Source organism: Macaca mulatta, chromosome 12, assembly GCF_049350105.2.
Source record: "Macaca mulatta isolate MMU2019108-1 chromosome 12, T2T-MMU8v2.0, whole genome shotgun sequence".
In the NCBI taxonomy this organism is placed as follows: Eukaryota; Metazoa; Chordata; class Mammalia; order Primates; family Cercopithecidae; genus Macaca; species Macaca mulatta.
This window is the reverse complement of record NC_133417.1, coordinates 142,903,846-142,930,938: the sequence shown is the minus strand read 5'-3', so window position 1 is coordinate 142,930,938 and position 27,093 is coordinate 142,903,846. Positions and strand designations below refer to the sequence as shown.

General features: G+C 45.9%; 1 protein-coding gene and 1 long non-coding RNA gene across 38 annotated transcripts in view; one reads left to right on the top strand and one right to left on the bottom strand.

The window, feature by feature from the left end:
• Positions 1 to 27,093, bottom strand: part of LRRFIP1 (LRR binding FLII interacting protein 1) — a 167,662-nt gene that overhangs the window by 99,568 nt on the left and 41,001 nt on the right. The window lies entirely within an intron of this gene.
• LOC114671454 (uncharacterized) lies at positions 14,414 to 22,005 on the top strand. Its single transcript, XR_003721482.2, has 3 exons — positions 14,414 to 14,626; positions 16,473 to 16,626; positions 20,216 to 22,005. It is a non-coding gene; the product is annotated as an uncharacterized LOC114671454 (long non-coding RNA).

The following is a 27,093-nucleotide window of genomic DNA, read 5'->3' as shown; positions in this document are numbered from 1 at the left end:
GGTGGCATTTTATAAAAACATGGAGGTACACAAAATGTGCATCCCAGTACTCACAGTTCTAAAGATGGCTTGGCAGAGTAACATTAAATCCTTCACCTTGAAGACAAAACTCAAAACCCGAGGGCACCTTGGAAAGGTCTGAGCTGGGGGTGGGGGGTTTCCTCGGAAGAGGGTGCATCTGGGGCCGGGCATGGTGACCCACGCCTGTAATCTCAGCATTTTGGGAGGCTGAGGCTGGTGGATCACCTGAACCCAGGCATTCGAGACCAGCCTGACCAACATGACAAAACCCCTTCTCTACTAAAAATACACAAATTAGCTGGATGCGGTGGTGCACATCTGTAATCCCAGCTATTTGGGAGGCAGAGGCATGAGAATCACTTGAACTCGGGAGGTGGAGGTTGCAGTAAGCTGAGATCATGCCACTGCACTCTAGTAGCCGGGACAACAGAGTAAGACTCTGTCTCAAAAAAAAAAAAAAAAAAAAAAGAAAAGAAAAGGGTCCATCTGGACCATGCCAGCATGATGCCCAGGGTCTTAACTAAAGAGCTGTGAGGTCAGTGACCAAGGCTTGACTTCCTCCTTCTCTTGGTAAGGATGATCCAGGGACAGCCCCTTCTAACAAGTGCCTTGGAATTTACGGCCCCTTCCACACTGCAGTTAATGGCCTGTAGACACACAGAACTGACCTCCCGACATCACTGGTTAAGCCCAGAATCCCTGCACTGAGAGGGTACTTTGGGTTTTGTGACAGGTCTGACTGCCTCAGAGGGCATCCTTAAAAGTTGCCAGGCCTGTGATATAATTTTGTCTTCCTCTGTGCCCTCTCAATGAAGATTACCTGTCTGAAATCTAAAAATTCATGTTCATAAGTATAGGAGACTCCTGAGAAAAAAACAAAAGGCGAATAGCATGGTCTAATTTTGTTCTAGGAACACCAGAATCATAGCTAACCAGAAAATGCCAGAACAGTTAACCAATTTGGGGCCACACCCAAACATGGTTTACTTTGTCTCCATGGTGTTGGTCTGTTGCTTGGTTCACTAGCTGTGCCTCCCGCTGTGGTTTGAGGCTACAGAGACAAACCCTTACAGGGATGACAACACAAGGCTGAGGGCAGACAGGGAGGACACAGTGGCTCTCAGCCTCCCCATTAGTCAGATAACTAACATGAAGTCATTTTTCTAAATCAGAGCCCTAACATCTGTTTTTCATGAATGTGAATCACTAGCCATACTGATTACAGCAGAATAAATGTCAGTAAATTACTTCTACAAACCATGAGCTTACATTCATGTTATTGCTTTGGATCCCCTCCTTTTTTTTTTTTTGAGATGAATTTTTGCTCTGTCACCCATGCTGGAGTGCAGTGCCATGATCTTCTCACTGCAACCTCCACCTCCCAGGCTCAAGCAATTCTCCCACCTCAGCCTCCCGAGTAGCTGGGATTACAGATGTGTGCCACCACGCCCAGCTAATTTTGTATTTTTAGTAGAGATGGGGTTTCACCATTGTTGGCCAGGCTCATCTCGAACTCCTGACCTCAAGTGATCCACCCACCTCACCCTCCCATACTGCTGGGATTACAGGTGTGAGCCACCGCACCTGGCCTATTTGGATCCCTTTGACTGATATCTAAAAACACATCTATTATACGTGTGGCTCATGAAATGCTCACTTGAAATTTACACAGCACCTTTCAGCTTACAACATACTTTATCCACACACTGAGGCTCACAAAGGTTATAGAACTTGTCCACAGATGCATGTTGGAAGAGTGAAGCTAGGTTTTCAACCCAGGTCCCCTCAGCCCTTAGCACATGCTCATGGAATGCACCAGCGGCATGCTGCCTGATGCAGAGCTGCTTCCTTCCTCCCAGCCATCCAGAGGCCTCAGAGCAGACAGTCATCACATAGACTCAACGAATACCCTTAGTTGTCTTCCTGGTGGACCAGTGACCACACCTCCCACTCCAGGGGCACTGGCAAAGCAGGGTACATACCCAGGTCAATGCCAGATCTCCCAGTAAGACTAGGGGCATTGGTAGGAGCATCAAGTAGGGGAGCCAGACCCTGCCTGCTGTCTGCAAAGAAGGTGGTACCCCATGGCCAGCTGGTCCAGCTCAGGCGCAAAATACACTTGGCCCTCAGGCCAGGGTCCTGACTGCCTCCGGTGGACAGACGAGCAAGAGCGTCTGGAAAGCAACAGTGGGCTTGTCTCTAGCATCCACAACAGCTCCATTGCCTGGCTTACATATGGCAGCATGCTGCCTTCCCACAGCTGCCCTGTGACCTGGGTACTGAATCTCTCCCACCACCTCCCTCAGCCCCCACTGCCAGGTTATGAATGGACTCTCCCGATTAAAAGCATGTTCTCGCCGCTTGGAACATGGTAGGTGCCTTATAAATGATGCGTAGGTAGATGGATAGATGGATGAATGGTTTTCCTAACAAAATGGAGGACTTTGATGAGTTGTCATTAATTCTCATTGATCTTCAGTATTTTATACTTTTGTAGCAATTGGGAATAGAAACTCTCTTTTAAAAATGACATGTCTTTAGGATATTTTTTTTCATAACTGATTGTACCCAGCAATTCATCACACTTATTTTTCATCTAATGGGGTTTTTATTGTTTTTGCTTTTTAAATCCCTTTAGATTTTCTAAGGAAGGTGATGGGTTTGATTATTGATTGAACCGAATTTGAATTGGAGGCAGAAAGTTTCAGTGGAGGTGACTAACAGGCACCTCAGCACACACTACCGATTAAAGGGGATGATAAAATCAGGCAGCACGCATAGAACAGAAAGGAGCCTGCAGAAAGGAACCTTGGGACACCTACAGGGGAAGGATAAGAGGTGTGTAAGAACAAGTCAAGACAGAGAAGGGGGAGTTAGAGAGTCAGAAAATAGAGGCGTCTCCTGGAAGCCACAGAGTGAAGAGAGCAAGGTCAGGAAAGACTTTAATTTGCAACTAGAAAAACACTGGTCATTACATTCTGCCATTAAAATTTGGCAATTAAACATTTTCTGTGATTGGTGCATGTGTAATAAATGGTAGACGGCAGCCTTGAAGGAAGGCGGGACCAAGGAAAAGACTTTGCGTGGGGGAGATTTATTCATGATTTGTTGGTTTTTAAGTATGGAAGAGACGTGAGCCTGTCTGGAGGCTGAAAGGACAGTGAGAGAAGATGGAGTGGGCGGGGTGAGGCCTCAGAGGCTGCTGACCAAAGGCTGGGTGTGGAGAGCGGGGAGGGGAGATGCAGGCACTGGCGCCTTGTACTGACTCAGGAGTTGATCCGATTGTGAGCTCCATGGGAATGAGAACACCACAGTGGCCAGGAGAGGGCAGATAACTAGAAGCAGAGGTTCCTGTGCAGGAAGAGTGGATGGCAGAGTTGAGGGAGGATGAGGAGCAGGAGGACCCAATGTTGAAGGACCTGCCTTGGAGCTGTATGGGTCCCAGTCAAGGTGCACTGTACCTGGGCTCAGAGCCCTTCCATGGTGTTACATTACGTCATTAAATGTTGCCTTGGGATACACTCTGAGGCATACTTAAAATAATTTCTAATGTATTTTACTCTGGAATTAAGCTCATCTCAAAACGTGTCTAGGAATAAGTCTATAGCAATCCTAAATGTATCCGTTTTCCCAGTGTGTTCCACAGAATTGATGATTTTTAAGTCCGTACCACAGAAACCTCCTGTATACACAGTAGCCAAGGAAATGGCCACAAACACCTCCAGTAAAGCATCTCTAAGAAAACCAGTTCTGAGTTTTGGGGTTTTTTTGGGGGGCATGGGGAGACAAGGTCTCACACTGTCGCCCAGGCTGGAGTGCAATGGCACATTCTCGGCTCACTACAACCTTGATTCACTGCAACCTTGTCTCAAGCAATCCTCCCAACTCAGCCTTCCAAGTAGCTGAGACCGAAGGTGTGCACCACCACACCTGGCAATTTTTTTTTTTTTTTTCAGAGACAGGGTTTCAGCATGTTGCCCAGGCTGATCTTGAACTCCTGGGCTCAAGCAATCTGCCCACCTTGGCCTCCCAAAGTGTTGGGATTACAGGTGTGAGCCACCGCACCAGGCCCAATTCTGTTTTTCATGCAGACAATGCACTGCAAATATCTACCAATTACCTTCTAAAAACACGACAGCTAAAATTCATTATGTATTTCTCAGTCTTATAGGCACAAACTCTGAAAAGTCCTCCTAAGGCAGCTCTCCTGTGAAGAAAAAAAAATCTATACATGCTCTCAGAATAGTTCATTTAAAATGTTCAGAATAGATAGCGACATGGGAAAATAAGCTTTATCCTCAACAACTGCATTCACCAGCTAACAGTATACCCCACTGAGAAGAAATAAATCAAATGCTTCAATATATACTTAGGAATAGAAAATGGCAATTTCTTTTCTTTTCTTTTCTTTTTCTTTCTTTCTTTTTTTTTTTTTTTTTTTGAGACAGTCTTGCTCTATAGCCCAGGCTGGAGTGCAGTGGTGTAATCTTGGCTCACTGCAGCCACCACCTCCTGGGTTCAAGTGATTCTCCTGCTTCAGCCTCCCAAGTAGCTAGGACTACAGGTGTGCGCCACCACGCCCAACTACTTTTTCTGTATTTTTAATAGAGATGGGGTTTCACCATGTTGGCCAGGCTGGTCTCAAATTCCTGGCCTCAAGTGATCCACCTGCCTCAGCCTCCCAAAGTGCTGGGATTACAGGTGTGAGCCACCACGCCTGGCCAAAAAATGGCAATTTCTGTACAAAATAAAAGCAATATGTTTTTTCCAGAGATTCCCTCATTTATTTGGCTTTGCCTCAGTAATCCTGCCTATGAGTTTAACATTCTAGAAAATTCTAGAAAAGTTTAACATTCTAGAAAAGATGTTCTCTGATAATCAGAGCCATGAAGTAAATCTTTATGCTACTAGCTGAAAACTTCAGAAATCAACCAATTACAAATGTCATTGATAAATGTCATTCACAAAAAAAGAAGTGTGGGGAGAATAGGACTTCATAATCTGAATTCAAACAGTACCCATAGCATACAGAGAAGTTTAAGGTACTCAAGATGTATTCAAAGGCTTAAAAGTAAAGCCCTGCCACTAAGCAGCTTGGCTTGCAGACGGCCCGACTGAAGGGCAGACAAACGAACATCAGGAACAGTGAGTATCCTTCCAGCTGAAGGTACAGAAACCCCTAAAACAGCATCCCCAAATTGATCTTTCCAAGCAAATGCATTTCCATAAAGGAAAATAAAGGCTAAAACACACTTCAGCATCACACTAAAAACATAGACCCACACTCTCATAGAAGGGTTTGCCCTTTTGCACTTTGGCCCTTGAGATATAGCTCAAAGAAAAGTCGTCAACTATTCGACTACAAAAAATGTTCTCCATGTGTACAAATTGGATATCTTTAGAGAAGACTTGGACATAGAACAGACAAGCCTCACCTTTGAAGAATGAAGATCTTAGATGAACTTCAGGGGGAGCGTGAAGAACACCAAAGAGCAGCCGTTTGGAGAGACATGCTTGGCACGAGAGTGGAAATTCTGGAAGAACTGGAGATCAAATAGCCACTCCTGACCACGCCACCTTTATACCCTGCACCTCACTGGGCAGCTGCCTTGGCATGCCGAGGGGGCGTGGTCCCCTAAACGCACTGGAGGCTTTCCAAACGCTTCTCTCACCTGACCGTCGGCTCGATTTTAGTTGCTGAGATTACACTGAAGCCCCTGCCCCTTGTCTCCACCCTGTTGGTGGCATCTGTATCAAATGTGGTGTCGAGCTTTTTGGGAAACCCTGGGATTAATAAAGAGCAGGGTCCCTCGACATTTGGAGTTGCACAGTTCCTTGTTGCGGACAGCTGTCCTGTGCATCCCAGGATGGCTAGCAGCATTCCTGGCTCCACCCACCAGATGCTGGCAGCGCTCTCCACCCCAGCTGTGACAACCAAAGATGTCTCAGACATTGCCAAGTGGCCCTGGATCTAGAGGGGCCCATACCTGCATCCGAGGTGCCCACACTGTGTAAGCACACTCACGTCTCAGCTTACGCAGCTGGATGGGGCCCCAATAGATCCACAGAAAAGCGTACACAGAAAGAATGGTCAAGATGGGAATATGTGCACACAGCATCTAACATCTGTTGCCTTCTTTCATCCAGTGAGAACGCGAAGGCAGGGCTGCTTGTCAGGGACTGCAAGAAAGTCAGCGCCAGGAGCACTGAAAGATGGGAGGTGCGGGTCACTGGGTGGAAAGTGGGGAGTGGAGATTTCAGATGTGATGTGGTCACGCCAAAGGGTGTAATTCTGGAAGTTGGCTGGAAGAAAGAGCAGCTGAAGTGAGAAGATCAAAGAACTGGGTTTTGCTTCTCGACACCTCTGGGAAGGCCCAATCCAAGAGTAAGCCGACGGGAGAGCAAGCAACCCTGCACCCCTACGCAGAGAATGCAGTGACCCGTGCAGAAGCCCTCCAAGCTCCAAAGCAGGGGTTTGGCAGATAATCAGGTTCCAGCTCCTGCTCTGCCATTCACTAGCCTGCAATTTCAAGGAAATCCCCTGACCTCTTCCAGCTTCCTACATAAAGCAGGGAGACACAGCCAGCAGACAGGACTGCCCGGAGGACTGCAGGTAACAGGGGACCTGAGTCTGGCGTGAACAAGTACTTTGTTCTGTTGCACTAGCAACAGATTCTGTCTGGCAGCTCATTCCATCTGTTATTTGACCATACACAGATTATTTTTTCCTGCAAAACAAGGGGCTCTAGAATTACAATTTACATCCAGATTAGAGAAGTTGCGGGAAGGTCTAGTGTCGCTCAGTTAGCTTGGACTAGGTTTAAAACTTCATCAGTGCTTTTGGCACACGCAGGGAGCTTCTGCCCTCTTTCCTGTTTCAGGCAGCTGTCCCCCTTCGAGCCCAGCGCTGTGTTGTTGCTTTACGGCTATTCCGAAAGCCAAGCTTGCGGTGTTCTTAGTCCTCAGACAAACACAATTAAGAATAGGACTGCGGCCAGGCATGGTGGCTCACGCCTGTAATCCCAGCACTTTGGGAGGCCGAGGCAGGCAGATCACCTGCGGTCACTAGTTCAAGACTAGCCTGGTCAACATGGTGAAACACTGTCTCTACTAAAAATGCAAAAATTAGACAGGTATAGTAGCGTGGGGCTGTAATCCCAGCTACTCAGGAGGCTGAGGCAGGAGAATCGCTTGAACCCAGGAGGCAGAGGTTGCAGCGAGCCAAGATCGCACCATTGCACTCTAGCCTGGGTGACAGAACGAGACTCCATCTCAAAAAAGAAAAAAGGAATAGGACTGTGCAAAAGACATAGGCACGCAAAGACCAGAAGGACACACAGAATAAACACAGGGCTGCTCGCCGAAGTGGTGGAACTGTGGGAATTTTAAACATTGCTGTTTGAACACCCTTGGGTATTGTCAGAATGCTCTTTTTACAATACGCAAGTTAAAGAACTTGGGCTTTACTCAGGAAGCAGTAAAGGACCCACCAAAAGTATTTGAACAGGGAGGTGAGATTGTGTTTGAATAAAGAATCTGTGGGCTACAAAAAAGTTGAAAACCACCCGTGTTATGTTTTATCAAAAATTTCTTGGCCAGCCTCTCCATTTATTCTTCCAGATTAACTCAGGAGTCTATTTGTTTTTTTTTTTTTCTTTTTGTCATTGTTGTTGTTGTTTCTGACACAGGGTCTCACTGTGCTGCCCAGGCTGGAGTGCAGTGGCATGATCATGGCTCACTGCAGCCTCCACCTCTTTGGCTCAAGTGATCCTCCCAACTCAGCCTCTTGAGTAGCTGGGACCACAGGCATGTGCCACCACGCCTGGCTAATTTTTGTATTTTTGTAGAGATGGGGTTTCACCACGTTGCCCAGGTTGGTCTCCAACTCCTGGGCTCAAGTGATGGGCCCACCTCAGTCTCCCAAAGTGCTAGGATTACAGGCATGTGCCACCATGCTGGCCTAGAGTCTATTTGTTAAGCTTTCAACCAACCTTCCCCTCTAAACTGAGATTTTATTTGAAATCCATTAGACGGTTGTCCCTCAGTATTCAAGGGGCATTGGTTCTAGGACCCCCTCCAACCACTGGGGTATCAAAATTGGAGGATGCTCAAGTCTCTAATATAAATGGTGGAGTATTTGCACATAACCTACGCATATCCTCCTGTGTACTTGAATCATCTCTGGGTTCCTGTTCATACCTAATACAATGTAAATGCTATGTAAATAGTTGTTAGACTATATTGTTTAGAGAATAATGACCAGAAAACGTCTGTACATGTTCAGTACAGAGGCAACCATCCATTTTTTTCCAAATATTTTCTTATTTTTTTATTTTTATTTTTTTTGAGACAGAGTCTCGCTCTGTAGCCCAGGCTAGAGTGCAGTGGCCGGATCTCAGCTCACTGCAAGCTCTGCCTCCCGGGCTTACACCATTCTCCTGCCTCAGCCTCCCGAGCAGCTGGGACTACAGGCGCCCGCCACCTCGCCCGGCTAGGTTTTTTTTTTTTTTGTATTTTTTAGTAGAGACGGGGTTTCACCGTATTAGCCAGGATGGTCTCGATATCCTGACCTCGTGATCCGCCCATCTCGGCCTCCCAAAGTGCTGGGATTACAGGCTTGATCCACCGCGCCCGGCCCAAATATTTTCTTATTTACTTATTGTAATGGGGCCTCGCTGTGTTGACTAGGCTGGTCTTGAACTCCTGGCCTCAAGTGACCCTCCCATCTTGGCCTTCCCAAGTGCTGGGATTGCAGGCCTGAGTCACTGTGCCTGGCCAGCCACCGCACCAGCCTTTTTTTTCCCCAAATATTTTTGATCTGAGGTTGGTTGAATCCATGGATGTGGAACGCACAGACACAAAGGGCCAACTGTATTTATCAATTATTTGGGGATGGATCTGTGTCTCTTTAATGTGGAGTCTTCTTGTTCAGAGACAAGGTATCACTCTCTGCAGTTTTCAACTAACTGTGTCCTTCAGTAAATTATTATGGTCTTCATATAGGCCCTGCATATTTCTTTATTCCTATATGCAACTTTGAGTGGGATCTTATCATTTTTTCCATTATTTAAAAATCAGGCTGGGCGTGGTGGCTCATGCCTATAATCCCAGCACTTTGGGAGGCCAAGGAGGGTGGATCACCCGAGGTCAGGAGTTGAGACCAGCCTGACCAACATGGTGAAACCCTGTCTCTACTAAAAATACAAAATTAGCTGGGTGTGGTGGTGCATACCTGTCATCCCAGCTACTCGGGAGGCTGAGGCAGAAGAATCATTTGAACCCAAGAGGCAGAGGTTGCAGTAAGCTGAGATCATGCCATTGCACTCCAGCCTGGGCAACAAGAACAAAACTCCATCTCAAAAAAAAAAAAAAAAAAAAAAAAAAAATCATTATAGTAGGATATAGGAATGCTTTGGTTTTTGTTTCTGTTATTACAAACTATCTTACTGAACTCTCAGTTTGAGACTGACTTTTTGGATTAGACATATACATAATCTGCAAGTATTTACAAATTTTATCTATACCCTTTCAGTAGTTTTATTGCTGATTTCTTTGTTGGGTATGGATATCAGAACTGCCATTATCATTATAATTTTACAGTTATCGCTGATCTATTCCTTCTTCCTTAAATTACTCTACAATTAGAGAAATAATCAGGACACAGTAGCTTTGTGAGTTAGTGCTTGCTCTGTAATCACACAGTACAGAACTCAGGCTTGTCAGAATTTAAATAGCATTTAAAATTGCTTGTAAGATAAACAGAGAGTTGTGTTGCAAAGCACCTGAAAGGAAACAAATTACACGTCTCACAACAAGATACTCTTGCCTAAAGGCTAGAATCAAAGTTAGACCAATGGAAGATTAACTTGGAGAAGGAATAATACTTAAGTCAGTGAAAAGTTATTTTTATTGTTGATGTTGGAGTACAATTGTCTACTGTGGTGACAGGGAGCACAGATTCTAGGGACGCTGTGCCTGGTGGGAATCTTCAGCGCTGGGCAAGTTACATATCCTCTCTTTGTGTTTCAGTTTCCTCATCTGTAAAATGGGAGTGATAATGGTACCCAGTTCCCAGGGTTTATAACAATTAAATGAGTTGCTATTGATAATCATTATTTAAGTAAATACAATACTAGAGATGTAAGTGCAATGAAGGTGTTTGATCTATATAATGCAATCTACAAAATAGTTTGAGGGGCCAGGTACTGTGGCTCACACCTATAATCCCAGCACTTTTGGAGGCTGAGGCAGGCAGATCACTTGCGGTCAGGAGTTTGAGACCAGCCTGGCCAGCATGGTGAAACCTTGTCTCTACTAAAAAATCCAAAAATTAGCTGGGCTTGGTGACAGGTACCTATAATCCTAGCTACTCAGGAGGCTGATGCAGGAGAATTGCTTGAACCTTGGAGGCAGAGGTTGCAGCGAGCTGAGATCACTCTACTGCATTGTAGCCTGGGTCACAGAGTGAGACTCTGTCTCAAAAAAAGAAAAAAAAAAATAGTTTCAGGATAATTTAATCTAAATCTGATGTACCCAGTCACACTTTACCAAGGGATCTGGGAGCTGACATTTGTCCCTGACACGCCAGCCCCTCCCCACCCACCTTCCTGCACACCCCAGGACCTCTACCTCGCTCCACTCCACATAGCCTGCTGTGTACACCCGCTGTAAGGAAAGAGGTATGCCTGTTAAACACACAGAACCCCAACAGTAACTGGAAGTCTACATCTTGTGGCTGTAGTAGGAGTAACCTTCCCACTTTTCTAGAACAAGAGGCCTGAACTTTGCGCTGGTTATTTTTGTAAGGCACCCAGCTATTTCCTAGTTGAAAGTTATGATCTAGACAGCTGGACTTGAACTTCGAGAGCCAGATAAGGAGCGATGACTGTGCCTCTGAAGAATGATATTAGGCAATGGAAGCTCATGAACTTCTCCTTTTCGGTAAAGAGACCCTCCCATGGTGTAGGTTTTAGAAAAAGGGGAAATGATCTGCCCGTGGAGATGCGATGGACTCAGAATATTAATGAGATAAATAGATTTTTAATATAAAGCATATTAAACCTTTTTAGCTCTAACATTCTATGATTATTTAAAATATATGTCTTACATTTAGAATATAATATTAGAGCTCCAACTCTAACTTGCAGCATCTTCGTCTCTGGGGGAAGGCGAAGGGACCCAGGCAGTGAGGAAAGCAGAAAAATCAGGCAGACTCTGATGTGACTGGGAGGGTGGCCTCCTGGTACCACAGGTAAGCTGTGCTAGAGGTTTCATGGTGGCTCAGTAATATCAGATAATACAGTGATAAGAAGGGGTCTGCACTGAAACTTCAAATAATCCACATTACATTAATTATGTAGTTTTTAGTTTTTTGGGTAGAGATTGGGGTCTTGCTATGTTGCCCAGGCTGGTCTCAAACTCCTGGCCTCAAGTGATCCTCCTGCCTTGACCTCTCAAAATGCTAGGGTTATAGATGTGAGCTACTGTGCCTGGCTTTCAAATACCTTATATTAAATGGACAAAATAATTTGGTCTTTTGTAGGTAGAAGCAACCCAAGTGTCCACTGATGGCTAAATGGAGAAATATGCATGGTATATATACACAGTGGAATGTAACTCAGACTTAAAATGGAAGGAAATGCTGTCACCTGCTACAATGTGAGAAAACCTTGAGGACATAATGCTGAGTGAAATAAGCTAGTCACAAAAGGACAAATGCTGTATGATTCCAGCTAGATAAGGTACCTCATACAATTCATCAAGACAAAGTAGAATGGTGGATGCCAGGGCTGGGTGGAGAGGAGAATGGGGAGTCAGTGTTTAAGGGGGCGGAGTTTCAGTTCTGCAAGATGAAGAAGTTCTGGGTATGGCCGGTGGTGTCGGCTGCACAATAGGATGACTATACCTGATGTCACTGAAAAAATAGTTAGGGTGGCAAACATTGTTATGTGTATTTTAGCACAATTTAAAACTAATTTTTAAGAAAACAATTTACCCTTTTGTTTATGCAATCACAAAAGGAGGAAGACGAAAGCCAGTGCAGTTTCCCCAGAAAACAAGCCAGATGGTGTGAATCCAACAGACTCCACATCAAATCAGCCACACCAAAGGTCAGGAGATCTGTGTGGAGATAAACTTTCAGAGAAGGCAACCAGGGCACATCTCTGTTTTAAAACCATCTCCCGGGCCGGGCGCAGTGGCTCACGCCTGTAATCCCAGCACTTTGGGAGGCTGAGGTGGGCAGATCACTTGAGGCCAGGAGTTTGAGACCAGCCTGGCCAACAGGGTGAAACCCCATCTCTACTAAAAATACAAAAATTAGCCAGGCATGGTGCACATCTATAATTCCAACTACTCAGGAGGCTGAGGCACGGGAATCGCTTGAACCTGAGAGGCGGAGGTTATCATGAGCCGAGATCACGCCACTGAACTCCAGCCTGTGCGACATAGCGAGACTCTGTCTCAAAAAACAAAAAACCCACAAAGATAAAACCATCTCACTACCATGAGCCCTCCACATTTGAAATTCATGAAAATGGACAGCTGTCATGTCCCCATATGAATTTTCAGGTCTCACTAGAAAGATAACCTCAGGACCGGCAAGATGGGATCCAACAACAGTTGCTGGTCTAATTTTTTAAAAAGGAGGAAAGGAGGCAGGCTGGCGTCATGCAACACTGCTTGCGTTAAAGTATATACATTTAAATGATATACCTTGAACTTTTATTGGAAAAGCGAAGCCCAGTAGTAAAAATTTACATTAGGCCGGGCGTGGTGGCTCAAGCCATCCCAGCACTTTGGGAGGCCGAGACGGGCGGATCACAAGGTCAGGAGATCGAGACCAACCTGGCTAAACCCGGTGAAACCCCATCTCTACTAAAAAATACAAAAAACTAGCCGGGCGAGGTGGCAGGCGCCTGTAGTCCCAGCTACTCGGGAGGCTGAGGCAGGAGAATGGCGTAAACCCGGGAGGCGGAGCTTGCAGTGAGCTGAGATCCGGCCACTGCACTCCAGCCTGGGCGACAGAGCGAGACTCTGTCTCAAAAAAAAAAAAAAAAAAAAAAAATTTACGTTAATCAAATTCATGGAGACAGAAAGTAGCATGGCAGTTGCCAAGGGCTGGGGAAAGGGATGCCCATTCCACCTTCAGCTCTGCGAATCTGGGGAGTCAGTGTTTAATGTGTACAGAATTTCAGTTTGGGAAGATGAAAAAGTTTTGGAAGTGGATGATGGTGATGGCTACACACTAGAGCACTTAAAACCACTGAACTGTACACCTAAAAGTGGTTAAAATGGTAAATCTTAGGTATATTTTATCACAATAAAATTATGTTAAAAGTTTTACATTAAAGAAAAGGGCCAGGTCAACCTGCTACTTTATAGCATCCTGTCCAGCTATAAAAATAGTGTTTATGACAAGTATGAAGTAGAATTGGAAATGCTTATGACAAAGTTCATGACAATTATGTCTCTGCAAAAATAAACAACACCAAAGGCCCTAAGGAAATACATCAAAATAGAGCCATGGGTGTTTTTATGTCACAAAGAAGATACAAATATTTTTTTCTTTACTTCTCTTTTCCAGTGTTTTTTTTTTTTTTTTCTTTTTTTCCATGAGCAGGTACTACTTTTAAAGGGGGAAAATAACAAAGTTCATTTTCTTCCATAACTTCATTTGAAAAGAAAGGGAGGAAGAACAGAAAGAAAACCCTTTATGTTTTGTGTTCCTAGAGGCTTTTAAGCCCAGCTCAGGAAAAGGGCAATTAATCAGGCTGGCAACTGCTTTCAGCTCTCTGTTTTTTTGTGTAGTGGATCCCCCGGGCAGGCTGGTGAAGCCTGTGGGGCATTCTTGGAATAACATTTTTAAATGCATGTAACAAAACATAGGGTTATGAAGGAAACTGATTATTCTGAAACACGTTGTCAAAAAATATTTTTAAATCCTGATACAGTATATCAATCAGAGCCAAGTCAGGAAAAAAGAAATGACAGCAGTGATTTCAATAGAAGCAGTACAGGAAGCCCCTAAACAGGTGTTGCATGGCTGAAAAAGCAAAGGAGGTCTCATGCCACAGAGGCCTCATCTCAGGAACAGCTAGGGCTGGAGACAAAGACCGGGGTGATGGTCTCAGAAGGCTTGGAGTGGGGACCCGGACCGCGGGGGCTCAGGCGGGACTGATGAGGGTGGTCTCTGGGCATGTGAAAAACACTACAAACGGAACCAACAGCTGCTGCCAGGGTGAAGTCCCGTTGCTGGGGTGACGCTCAGAGAAACAGGAAGCAGGCAGGAAGCAGCGTGCTCCGGGCTCCCTCCTCCCACTGCCCAGGCTCTTTGGCCCTCCTGGGGGCAGGGCCCGATAGGGCACAGCTCTGGCCCTGTGGTAAGGAAGGGAGGGTTTGCAGTGGAGAGGCAACAGTTCAACAGCCAGCACATGCATGCACGTCCTTATTCTACCAAATACCGACGGTGATGCCTGCCAACCATTTCCCCAGCTCTCAGCAACAACCCTAAAGTGACAGAGAAATATCTGTGGTTTCTATTGGTGCTGAGGTCACACAGACTTCTAATGCTACTGAAGGTTTTTGCCGGCATTCATAATGGAAGGTAATGCTACCCTTTTATTCCTATTCAATTTCGGGGATCTCTGGAAATCTATCCAAAGGCCCTTGGGGGAATTCTTGGACCCAAGGTGAAGAATCCCTCTGGGCCTTTCAAGGTGTCAAGTACAGTTCTTTTGTCTTCCTTAATTTTTGCATTTGAAAGTCACAGGGTTTTAAAAAATGTTTTTAAAGCAAAAATAATAAGAGGGCAAACACATGCCATTCTGCACAGCTCTCATTTAACGGACACTGATGGCCACTCCGGCAGATAGCAAACAGTCACTTTTGCAGGGTATCACATTTTGCCTATTTCTGAATGTCACAGAAAAGAAGAAAAATGCACAACTGCCTTTGCGTCCTTGCCCCTGTGCATCTGCGGGCGCAGGCTAGGATTCCGGAGGGCTGCAGAGCTCTTTCCTGTAACACCCCACCACCCACTTTGACCATGACCTAGATGTTGATGGGCACCCTGTCCATATTTCCAATCCTGACTCCTCCAAGCCTCAGCCCCGGCCGTCTGGACACCTCTTCCTGGAAGCCCCTGAGGCACCTCAAATGTGACACATTCAAAGCAGAACTTCTGCCGCCTCCTGAGTCCTTCCTCTGCATTTCCTTCCTGGGGGGGCACCACCAGTGCCTCCTGGGTCCTTCCTCTGCATTTCCTTCCTGGGGGGCACCACCAGTGCCTCCTGAGTCCTTCCTCTGCATTTCCTTCCTGTGGGGCACCACCAGTGCCTCCTGAGTCCTTCCTCTGCATTTCCTTCCTGTGGGGCACCACCAGTGCCTCCTGAGTCCTTCCTCTGCATTTCCTTCCTGGGGGGCACCACCAGTGCCTCCTGAGTCCTTCCTCTGCATTTCCTTCCTGGGGGGCACCACCAGTGCCTCCTGAGTCCTTCCTCTGCATTTCCTTCCTGTGGGGCACCACCAGTGCCTCCTGAGTCCTTCCTCTGCATTTCCTTCCTGTGGGGCACCACCAGTGCCTCCTAGCAGACTTCACTTGAAGTCCCTGTGCCCAGACTCGTGTGTAAAGGAGAGACAATAATAGCGACAACTTTATAGGGGTGGTTTTTGTGAGGATGAAACGAGACAATAGACAGTGTTTGTAGACGACGCACTCTGCACAGAGCCTTAGTGTCAGGAAACGCCCACCACTCACTACCAGCTGCTGGCGCTCCCGAGACAGCCTCCGCCCACCTCTCCGCCCGTCATCGAGTCAGCTTCCTCTCTCAATGCCACTCCGTGCCCTCCCACGGCTGCTGTCTTAGAGCAGGCCTCTGCATGTGTCCTCAGAATGATCTGAATTGTCCCCAAACAGTCCCCCCCCGGCCTCTGCCACCAATGTGACTTCCTTCATTCACACATTGATTCATTCCATCAACAAACACGGACCCAGGGCCTCCCCCGTGCCAGATACCACGCCAGCTACAGACAGAACGACCGACCAGGGGCAGCTGCACCTTCTGGGGAGGACTGATGTCAGATAACCACACACCCAGTGAGGATAACTGTGAGGAGCCACCCCACACCATGCCCGGCACTGGCTGTGCAGACAGGAAATCCAGAGAGAAGTGCAGAGGCGCAGGGAGAAGGTGAATCTCACCCCTCAGGTCTCTTGGCGAGACCCTGGTGAGGCTTCACCTTGAGAATGGGGTAATGTCCAAACTCCTCCCGGACGCCTACGGAGGCTTCCTGGCGAGGCCCTGGCATCCTACTGCCCACGGGCCCTCCCAGCACTGTCCCGTCTTTGTCCCGTCTCCTACAGACCAGGGACACAGAGGTCTGTTATGCCGCCTGGTGGTGACTTAGAGCCTTGGAAAGGGAATTCCCATGTTTATTTTTTATTTTTTCAGTGAAACCACGTATAAAGATGCAGCAGATTTGTAATAAAAGAAGACCCAGCCCTCAGCTGAAGAAGTTAGGCTAATCCGTGTGGGGGTTTCATTTCACCTGAAGAGAAGGTCCCTCCTTCACTGTCTCACAAAGTGAAAGAAAGCACAATGTGTGGTAAGTCTGTTCTTCACCTAAAACAATGGTACACTGCCACCGTATTGTAAAAGAATTTCTCATGCTTTGTGAAGAATGAAACACTGCAACCATTTATATAAGACACCAAAATTCAGTATTTTGTGACTTATCTATAGCAATACCTGGAAACACAGATGACTCAAATTGAGAGGTTATGTTCAGAGCTTCAATATCAGGGACATAGTTACAAGGATATATCATCCACATTTAGATACTGTAAAGTCTTATTTCAAAATATGATAAAGTAGATATTCTCTTAGAACAATCAGAAGGAAACCAAATTTAGAACGTATCAACAGCGGGTGCCCGGGTGAAATCCTGGCAAGGACAAATATTGAAAAAATAGTTCAATATTTTTTCAAGAACAAGATAAACTTTGTGTTGAGGAGTACAGAACATTCCCTGCTTTCTTTCCATTTTGACAGAACCATCTGATCATAATGGAAACCTACGTTTTAAGATCTTTTATTTTTTTATTTTTCAAATATTAAATTCTCCTTGAACACAAAACACTGATTCTCTTGCATAAGAACCACATTCCCCACCTTGATTTTAAGAGATTCATTCCTATTGCCAGTAGATAGCTATATACTGTCTACTATTTTTTAAAAAGCCACTAAGGAAACAAGAAGTTGGGGCACTGATCCTTACTCTCTAAAGTTATTGTAAAGCTGGCCGGCTGTGTACGCTCAAGGAATTCCAGAAACCATGAGAAGGAACTGAAGGAAGGTGACCCAGCAAGGCAGGTTCTGCTGTGGTTCAAGCCAACCATGAGGAGGGTCTGAGTTTGGGCAGAGCAGAAAGGAGTGGACTTCGAAAACCTTTTAAAGGCAGAGTTCATGAATGGGGCAGTGGACAGATTTGCAGGACCAAAGGTAGCCGGAGGTGGTCAGACTGGGCATTTGCAGAAAGCGGCTACAGTTAAGGGTAAGCTCATGTAAAGGCTAGTTTTCAGGGCCAAAAGATAACTTCAGCTCATGAGTAGCTTATGCTTTAGTGAGAAATCACATAAAGTGAAAGTCAAGAGATCAACACATGTGGATGGGAAGAGAAGTAGAAATTGCTACGCTGTTTTTTGTTTTGTTTTGTTTTTTTGAGATGGAGTCTTGCTCTGTCACCCAGACTGGAGTACAGTGGCGTGGTCTTGGCTCACTATAACCTCCACCTCCCGGGGTTCAAGCAATTCTCCTGCCTCAGCCTCCCAAGTAGCTGGGATTATAGGTATGCACCACCATGCATGGCTAATTTTTGTATTTTTAGTAGAGATAGGGTTTCACCATGTTGGCCAGGCTGGTCTTGAACTCCTGACCTCAAGCGATCCACCTGCCTTGGCCTCCCAAAGTGCTGGGATTACAGGCTTGAGCCACCGCGCCCGGCCACTATGCCATATTTTTTATTTTTATTTTTTGAGGCGGAGTCTTGCTCTGTCACCCAGGCTGGAGTGCAGTGCCATGATCTTGGCTCACTACAACCTCCACCTCCCGGGTTCAAATGATTCTTCTGCCTCAGCCTCCCAAGTAGCTGGGATTACAGGTGCTGCCATCACCATGCCTGGCTAATTTTTGGATGTTTAGTAGAGATGAGGTTTCACTATGTTGGCCAGGCTGGCCTCCAACTCCTGAGCTCAAGTGTACTGGCCTCAACCTCCTAAAGTGTTGGGATAATAGGTGTGAGCCACCACGCCCAGTCAGAATTCATATTCATAGACCAGAAAGTATCACTGAAATGTGGGCAATTCAAGCGTCACGCTATGGTGGAAATTTTAGAAGGAGAGGCTCATTTGATCAGCCTAATAACAAATGTGTGGCCACATGCCATCTATAATCACAGTACCGCCACATTTGGAGTCTACCATGTGTGCGAGAAGTTCCTTGGTAACATTTTGCTGAATCAATAGGAAGTTACCTTTTTTATTTTTCCGAATACAGGTGCTTGGTACAGGCCAATATTTTATATGATGCAATATTATATATTTTAAAGGATCTAGACAGAAAGGAAAAAAAAACAATTTTTTCAGAGATAAATGCCATGTTAAACTACTTCTACCTAAGTAATTGTCTGCTGAAAATAACTATTTACTGAAACACTGAATTTGAAAAGAATGATACTATATTAAGTCATATCATTTCGTTAAAGATGCAAAAGCCAAAATAAGGAAAAGAAATTCTCAACCTGGTGAATGGTGAAAAAGCATTAAGAAAAGATGTTGCCAGATGGTTTAATTACAGCACTTAAATGTGATTTACTTAGAGAGGGCATCTAGTAAAGGAATACACAGACACACATGCATGCAGGCGCACACACACACACGTGTGCACACACACATGTAGGCACGCACACACCTGCACACACACACAGGCATGCACACGTGTGTGCAGACATAGGAGCTGTCTATGAGTGGCGGCCCAGTCCCTGGCCAGCTTCTCCTGAAGGGACACAGACATGGGGAGCAGGGGTGACGAGCTGCCCACTGCGGGGTGAGAGCTCCTGAGCCTCACCTGAGTCACTCCTTGCTGCCCCAGCTTCTGTCCCCTTACCTGTCTTCCTCATCCCTGTGCCCCAGCTCTTGCTACCACAGTTCCCTTTAGTTGCTAGAAAACAAAAGGCTCACATGACATGAAACGTATTGTTGCAATAGGTTCATCTCTGATTTAAACATCTCCAACTTAAAAGTACCCAACCTATAAGCCAGTAAGAGAGCATCTATTCTGTGCCTTCCTGGGTTTCTGATGTGTGACAAGCAAATTAGCATTCGTGGGATCACGGATGTGCCCCGATTTGCTTTCATAAGTCGAGGTGAAGCGTTTCAGAGCCTTAGCTGGTTTGAAAGGCCTCTGGCTCTCAGATCTGTATGGCTGTGGCAGCTTATAACCACCTACGGACACGTGTAGGATATGTGTGTAGTGCAGGTTATCACACGAGGGACACAAGTCCATGGGTCATCACTTGGAAAGGGAACTTCTGGGATCATCAACGGTAACGGCCATTCGAAGCTGAAGGGGTTCCCTTGTTCAAAATCTCCGGACTCTTCATACGCAACAGGCCAGTTCTCCCCAGGGAGAACATAGCACTCCTCAGATGAAATGAGAGGGATGGAATGGAACTTTCAAAGTGGGGCCTTGGGCCGCCCCACACAGCTGTTAGTGCCGGCAACCTCTGCCATCCTCACGACCTCTGTGGGACTCCCAGGGAAAATATTTCTAAGAGGAGGAGAGGGAGAAGGAGACCCTGCCACTGAGGATGTGCCAGACGTTGGGAAAATGCCTGGCACGCTTCCATGTGCTTGCTTCTCATAAGAGCCCCCTGGGGAGGAACAGTCACGCTTTCTAGCTTAGATACGGAAACTGAGGCAGGCAGGAGACATAGCCTGCCGAGGTCCCACAGCCCTGAGCCGCGCAGCTGGAGCTGGACCCAGGCAGGCAGGACCTGCCATCTGGGAGCGCTGTGATAGACATTCCTTAGACTGCCACCGAGTGCTGGCTCTGCAGGCGCTGTGTTGGGCACTTTCTGTGTCTTAGCGCAGGTAAGCCTCAACAGCCTCGCAAAGTCCGTGTTATTATCTTCACAGCACCAGCGTGGAAATTGAGGCCCGGTGAGTCACCTACTGTAGTTGAGGCAGCTTCCGTTCAGCTCGGCGGGACCTCCAGCTCAGCGTGATGGGCTGTCCGTATTGCTGGCTCTGTCCTCCCCGACGCCTGGCTTTCACAAGACAAATAAACATTTTCCCTTCTTCTTAAAATCACAGCCAGGAAGGGGCCTCCTAGTACATCTGGCCTAGGGCCATGCTTCCCAGCAGACCAGTGTCATTATCTCAAGCTTGACCAGTGACCTGCCCAAGGCCACACAGCCAAGGGACACACCGAGGTGTCGGGGCACTGACGTCCGCAGGACGACCTCCTGTTGACCGATACTGCTTTCCCCTCTGCCAGCTGTGTTCTCATGACAGCAGATAGCTTTATTTGGGACATTTCAGACGTTTTCCTCTCTGCGAAATATCCAATTGACAAATCATCATGAGAATATGCATTACGTTTTCCTTTCTAAAATTATAACTATCTCCCACCATTTGTCAAATGCCCAAGAACACAAGAAAACCGACTCCTCCCAGCTGGTTTTCATTAGATGATTTGGTGTCTAATATTCAAATTTGTCCAAAGACGGTCCCAATCTTCTGCCAGAAGCTGACTCAAGCTGATCCTCCCCAAAGCGATGTGCGAGGCTTTACGTCACGTGCACACATCCCACACATGGACGGAAATGGAGACCTGTCAGGCTTCTGCTACTCAGCCACTGTTTCCTAGGAATGAGCTCATGGAACAGCTGGTCCATGTTTAATGACACTGTCATTTTTACAGGGAGGAGTGTGGTTAAGCATTTACCCAGGGTGGAGGCATCACTGTGGTTCTACTGAACTCCAGCTTTTAGCACTCACTCCTCTGCTCAACAAACCATGACGGCCTCAATATCATATAAGAGAAAGCCCAGCAGAAATCTCCATTTTAGGGTTATCAAGCACCTGGGCAGGCATATTTCTTTAAAGACATGAGGGAGATATTCGGTTCCTAATCTAAACTGCCGAAAAAAATATTTGCAACAGCTATGAAAAAGGTTAATAAGCAATCCACAAATCAACAAGATTATAAATATCAGCACTCACTCTAAGACATGTTTTGACAATTTGAAAAAGAACTTCAGATGACTAAGAATTAGTTAGCTGCCAGTTTTTAGCTGTCAAATTTACAAAGCTGAGATAATCACAGTATTTAATCCTGTGATGAGAAAACACTCTCAGACAACACAAATGAAAGTGTAAACTGATACACCCTTTCAGGAAAGCGACTTGGAAACAAGCTCCTCATAACGGTCCTTAACCGTGTTTATATGCTTTGTATTTAAATTGCACTTCTAATATTCGAATTTAAGGAAATAATTTAAAGTACAAAAACTTCACTCTAAAAGATGTTCACTGCAATGTTATTCACCATAGTAAACAAACACAAAAGCCTGAGTGTCCAGCAACATGGAAATGATGATGTGATGGTGTGTCCTCAAAGCTATATTGTGTGGCCACTAAAACATTTTTACAGAGCATTTGATGCAAGAGTTATGTTTATTTCTTTCCTTAAAAAAAGATTTAAAAATGCACTATTTAGAGACACACAATTGAGACTATGTTAAAAAAAAAGTCACAGATAAAAGAATGGAGAAAAACAAAACCAAATGTTAACAGGTATTATGCTTGGTCAAGTATGAGGTATAATTTTTATTTTCTACTATTGCCTGAATTTTCCTTATTATTTTTCTATAATAAACATGTATTATGTTTAATATAATAAATTAAATATTTTGTTTCAACAACAATTACACTTGTTGCTGATTTCTTCATTTATTCAACAGAAAAACCTCTTGTAAGCCAAACCTCAGGAAAAATGCTGTGAGGATAATAAGCCGCTAGTGCAAATGTTCCTACCCCAGCCGAGGAAGTCAGGGAGGGCTTCCTGGAGGAGGGGGAACTGAGGCTGGAAGGATGGAAAATGATGGGAAACACTGTTCAGGAGCTCAGTATGACTGGAGTGTAGGACCCCCATGGGAGAGAGGCAGGAAGGAGGAGGCTAAGAGGCCCCCGGTGCCATGATATGGGTTTAAAATGTATCCTGTAAGCTATGGGAGTCATTAAGGATGGTAAGGCAGGGAGCCATAGCGTGAGGGTTGTGTTTTCTTTCTCCTTTTGTGAAGATAGTAAGGCAGACTTTATTCCAGGGGGCCGCGATGACAGGCACAGGGATGGCTGTGACGGGGCCTTGCCGCGGGGAGAGAGGCTGTTTTCAATCCCAAGGCTGGCGTGTCCTAGGATCACTAGGACACCAAGACGAAGATGCAGGTGCGGTGGGGCCAATCTTGGAAGCAGATGGACTAGGAGGCTGCCGAGGTCACCATGCGAGGGGAGGGGCCTCAGCCAGGTTCACGATTCCACTGAAGATGGGAGGGGAACATGCTGGAGGGAGCCCTGCATCCAGCAGCTCTGAGGTGGGGGGACGAGAAACGCAGGAGAAGCAGCTGCTGGCAGGGTAACGAAGAGTGTTGGGGGAAAGGGGGGTGTCAAGTTGTCAGATGGAGTTCAAAACAGGGGTCTGGGCAGGACATGGGGGCGTCCAGGGGTTGTAAAGTCATAATGTGGCTGCAACTGCAAACAAGTGTCCTGTAAATATGGCAAAGGAGAAGGATTAGGAGCAACACCATCACCCGAGGGTGCAAACTGCATGAAAGCAAGTGGAGAAGCCCAGGAACCCGGGGGAGGCTGACGGAGCCTGAGTGAATGGTGTTAGGGAAGCTATAGGGCTTGGGGGCTGGGCCAGTCCTGTGCCGGGAACACAACTGCCACTCCACCCCGGTTAGGCCATTTCATGTCAGGATCCCAAATTAATACTGTGAAAGTCACACACAGGGAACGATCAATGAATGAACGAAAGCACGCTCCACACTTTGACGCTGTTGGTGGGAGTGTAAATTAGTTCAACCATTGTGGAAGACAGTGTGGGGATTTCTTAAGGATCTAGAACTAGAAATACCATTTGACCCAGCAATCCCATTACTGGGAATACACCCAAAGGATTACAAATCATTCTACTGTAAAGACACATGCACACATATGTTTATTGCAGCACTATTCACAATAGCAAAGACTTGGAACCAACCCAAATGCCCATCAATGATAGACTGGATAAAGAAAATGTGGCACATATACACCATGGAATACTATGCAGCCATAAAAAAAAATGAGTTCATGTCCTTTGCAGGACATGAAGCTGGAAGCCATCATTCTCAGCAAACTAACACAGGAACAGAAAACCAAACACCACATGTTCTCACTCATAAGTGGGAGTTGAACCATGAAAACACATGGTCATAGGGAGAGGAACAACACACACCAGGGCCTGTCGGGAGGTAGGGGGAAAGGGAAGGGAGAGCATTAGGACAAATACCTAATGTATGCGGGGCTTAAAATCTAGATGACGGGTTGATGGGTGCAGCACACCACCATGGCACGTATATACCTATATAACAAATCTGCACGTTCTTCACACCTATCCCAGAACTTACAGTGAAAAAAAAAAAAAAACTAGAAACAAGCGATCTGTGAAAATGCTTTGTGATGTGGATTTAAGTCATGAAAGAAAGAAAGAAAAAGAAAGAAAGAAAGAAAGAAAGGAAGAAAGGAAGGAAGGAAGGAAGGAAAGAAGGGAGGGAAGGAAGGAGGAAAGCAGGAAGGCAGGGAGGGAAAGAAAGAAAGAGATGAAAGAAAAAGAAAGAAAGGAAGGAAGGAAAGAAGGAAGGAAGGAAGGAAGGAAGGGAGGGAGGGAGGGAGGGAAAGAAAGCGAGTGCACTCCAATCTATGATGTCAAGGACACGTCTCTTGGCTCCATGCGGCTTCTGCAGTACCAGCAGGGTTTGCTTCACTCCTCTCGTCTGCAAACCCTTCACCACCAAGACCTCTCAGGGCCTCCCTTTCTCTAGGAAGAGATAAAAATCCCCAGGCCCAAGAAGAGGGGCAGAAGAATAACATACCAAAGACATGTTGGCTTGTTGGTACCTCTGGGAACCAACTCATTCTTAGGTGAAGAGTGGATTCCAACTCTGACTCTAATTAAAACCTTTGAGAAAAATTGGGATCCCTGGGTTTCACAGGTATAGATTACTTCAATTATACATATTTTGTTCAAAATCACAGCACATACGTCATCAAGGACTGCTGATCATTTTAAAAGAAACCTAAAAAGAATTTAAAGGAAACCGAAAACCAAGAATATCTTGCATTACTGCACAGGACTGCCAATGCGCCCATTTACAGACAACTGAGGTGCTCGATTTGGGGGACGGAGCCCGATTCAAGAGCTTTCCATGTGCCAGGCACTGTGCTGAGTGCTGTGTGTCGATTCTCTTATTAATTCTTACAACACGCCCACGAATTAGACCCATTTTCCAAGGAAGGCATAGAAAGGCCAAATAACCTGCTTGAGGTCGTGTGGACAATCAGTGGTGCGGCCAGGGTGGGGCCGTCCATGCCAGAGCCCATGCTTGTGAACAGGACCCTGGGACACCCCTGGGGAAGTCCATGAGCACCTGGGTGCTTTGAATCAAAGGCACACAGGTTAAGGGATCACTGAAGCAGGACTGCAGTTGCCATGGAAACAGCATTTACTATTCAAAGACCTTCAGAGGTGTTCTTGCAAATCAAGACAGCAAGAAAGAATCCTTCCACAAATGACCGCCGTGTTGACTGCAGCTTGAGGGTCTTCAGAACAGTACGGGACACCCATGTTTGCTGCAGGGAGGTGGCACTGTCTATCCAGACAGTAGAAGTTTCAAGTTCAAAAAGAGCCAACTCAACCATGCTGAAAAAATGTTAACACACCCTCCCTACATAAACACAATGTCACTTCCACATGGTGTCCAGTTTTCATATTAATAACATTTTACAAAGAATGTAAATTCGTTTCATTTTTGTAGTCGTTTTTGGAAGTTTCATAGCATGAAATGAATTATTCAGAATAAAACCCCAATTTTAAATATTGTGCTGATAATAAACAAGGCATCAAAGTAAGATGTGTTGACTTGTTAGTATCTCTGGAAACCATCTCATTCTTAGGTGAAGAGTAGATTCCAACCCTGACTTTCTAATTAAAACCTTTGAGAAAAATGGAGATACCTTTTTCACAGATTATAGATTACTTCAATTATGCATGTTTTGTTCAAAATCACAGGCTCACAAATTAACATTATTTCAATATGTAATATAAAAACATCTTGAGAATTCACATCAGTAAATAAGAAAATCAGCATTTTTTCTTTTTTTAAACTAAATTACTATTGTATTTTACCTTAACCTTAGAATTTTTTCTTTAACCTTAGAATTTTAGTTTCATTAATTTTAAAAAGCATAAGTAAATGAAGTAAATGGTTTATTTCACAATAAGAAATTATTTAATAGTAAGAAGCTTATTTAAATGTTTTCATGAATAAGTAAAATTATAAGTATTCTTAAAGTGATGTGAAGAACTTACAAATTCTTCAGAATCAGCCCAGTGCAATGGTCTGATGACAAGCCTGAAGTCATCTGTTGGCTTCCAAAGAAAACCCTACATTCAGTTTTATGAATGGAAATTCTTGGCTGTCACTGAATTCTGCAGTGTAATGGAACACGAGATGAAGGAGGCATGGAAATCTGGATGCTCCAGGAGTCTTAACAAGTGGTCATCATCCTCTGAACCCAGCAATTTCCCTTCTAGCAACAATCAAAGATGAGTACGAAGATGATTGCCTGTGGATGTTCATCCCAACGTTCTTTATACCAGAGAAGGATGGGGCTTGGGTACATCAGCTGTGGGAAGCAGAACGCTACGCAGCCGTAGAAAAAGTACATATAGAATGATTATAAAAGGCGATTTGCTCCAAATTAAAAAACTCACAGAGAAGTTCAAAGGTGGCAGCAAAAACACCCTTGCAGAGGCCAGACCCTTCACTTCAAAAAAAAAGTCCATTCAGTCTTGGAGCAGCACTCCTTGCCGAGGAGTTCTCTTCACGCCTCCCTGGAGCTGTTACCCCTACACACAACAAGGTGGCTTTTCTGTTCCCGAGGCAGCATGCCAGCAGCTGAACACACTGCCAGACCGCCGAGGCCCCATCATTTGCTGATGGACCTCAGTCCGGTCAGAGGTACAATCCAGATCTGAATAACAGCAACCAGCACAGCTGTGGACAGGCCGGGCAGCAGGCGCACCTGCGGACGGAAAGGCAGTGGAGAACCGCCCGGCCTCTTTGCCGCGAACTCAATCTCCTTGGCTTGGGCCCCCTCCTCTCCACTGCCAGTCCCACTGCGGCCCCAGTCAGGACTCAGTCCTCTGTGGTCCTTCCTCCCCACGACTTCACTAAAATGGCTCTGGCTGAGGTCGCCAGGACCCTCCCTTTTGCAAGGTGCAAGTGACATTCTTCCCCGTGTCTCCCTTGGGTCTCTCTGCAGCACAGACACTGCTGTTTCCCCTCTGCCCCCACCCCTCACCCTGCTCCTCCCTCCCAGTGCCCTAAGGGCGACCCTTCCTCTGCTCACCCCTTCCTTGTTTCTGAGGTTCCCAGGGCTCCACCCTGAGCACTCTGCTCCACTGACCTACTTAGGAGACCTCATGGAACTATGTGACTTTGACCACCCTGTCCACTGATGGCTCCCCTCTCCCATACGACCCAGGCGAACTCACGTGAACCTCTGCCAGACCTTTCCCTGTGGGTAGTGCTCAGCTGCCTCAAGGCAACATTTCCAGAACAGAACTGAACTCTTCCCTGGGTCCCCACTCCACCAACCCAGGCAGTTCCACAGTGTCTGAGTGATAATGCAACATCACACCATCCTCCCCGAAGCACCCGGCCAGAGGCCCGGAAGTCATGCCATGTGCC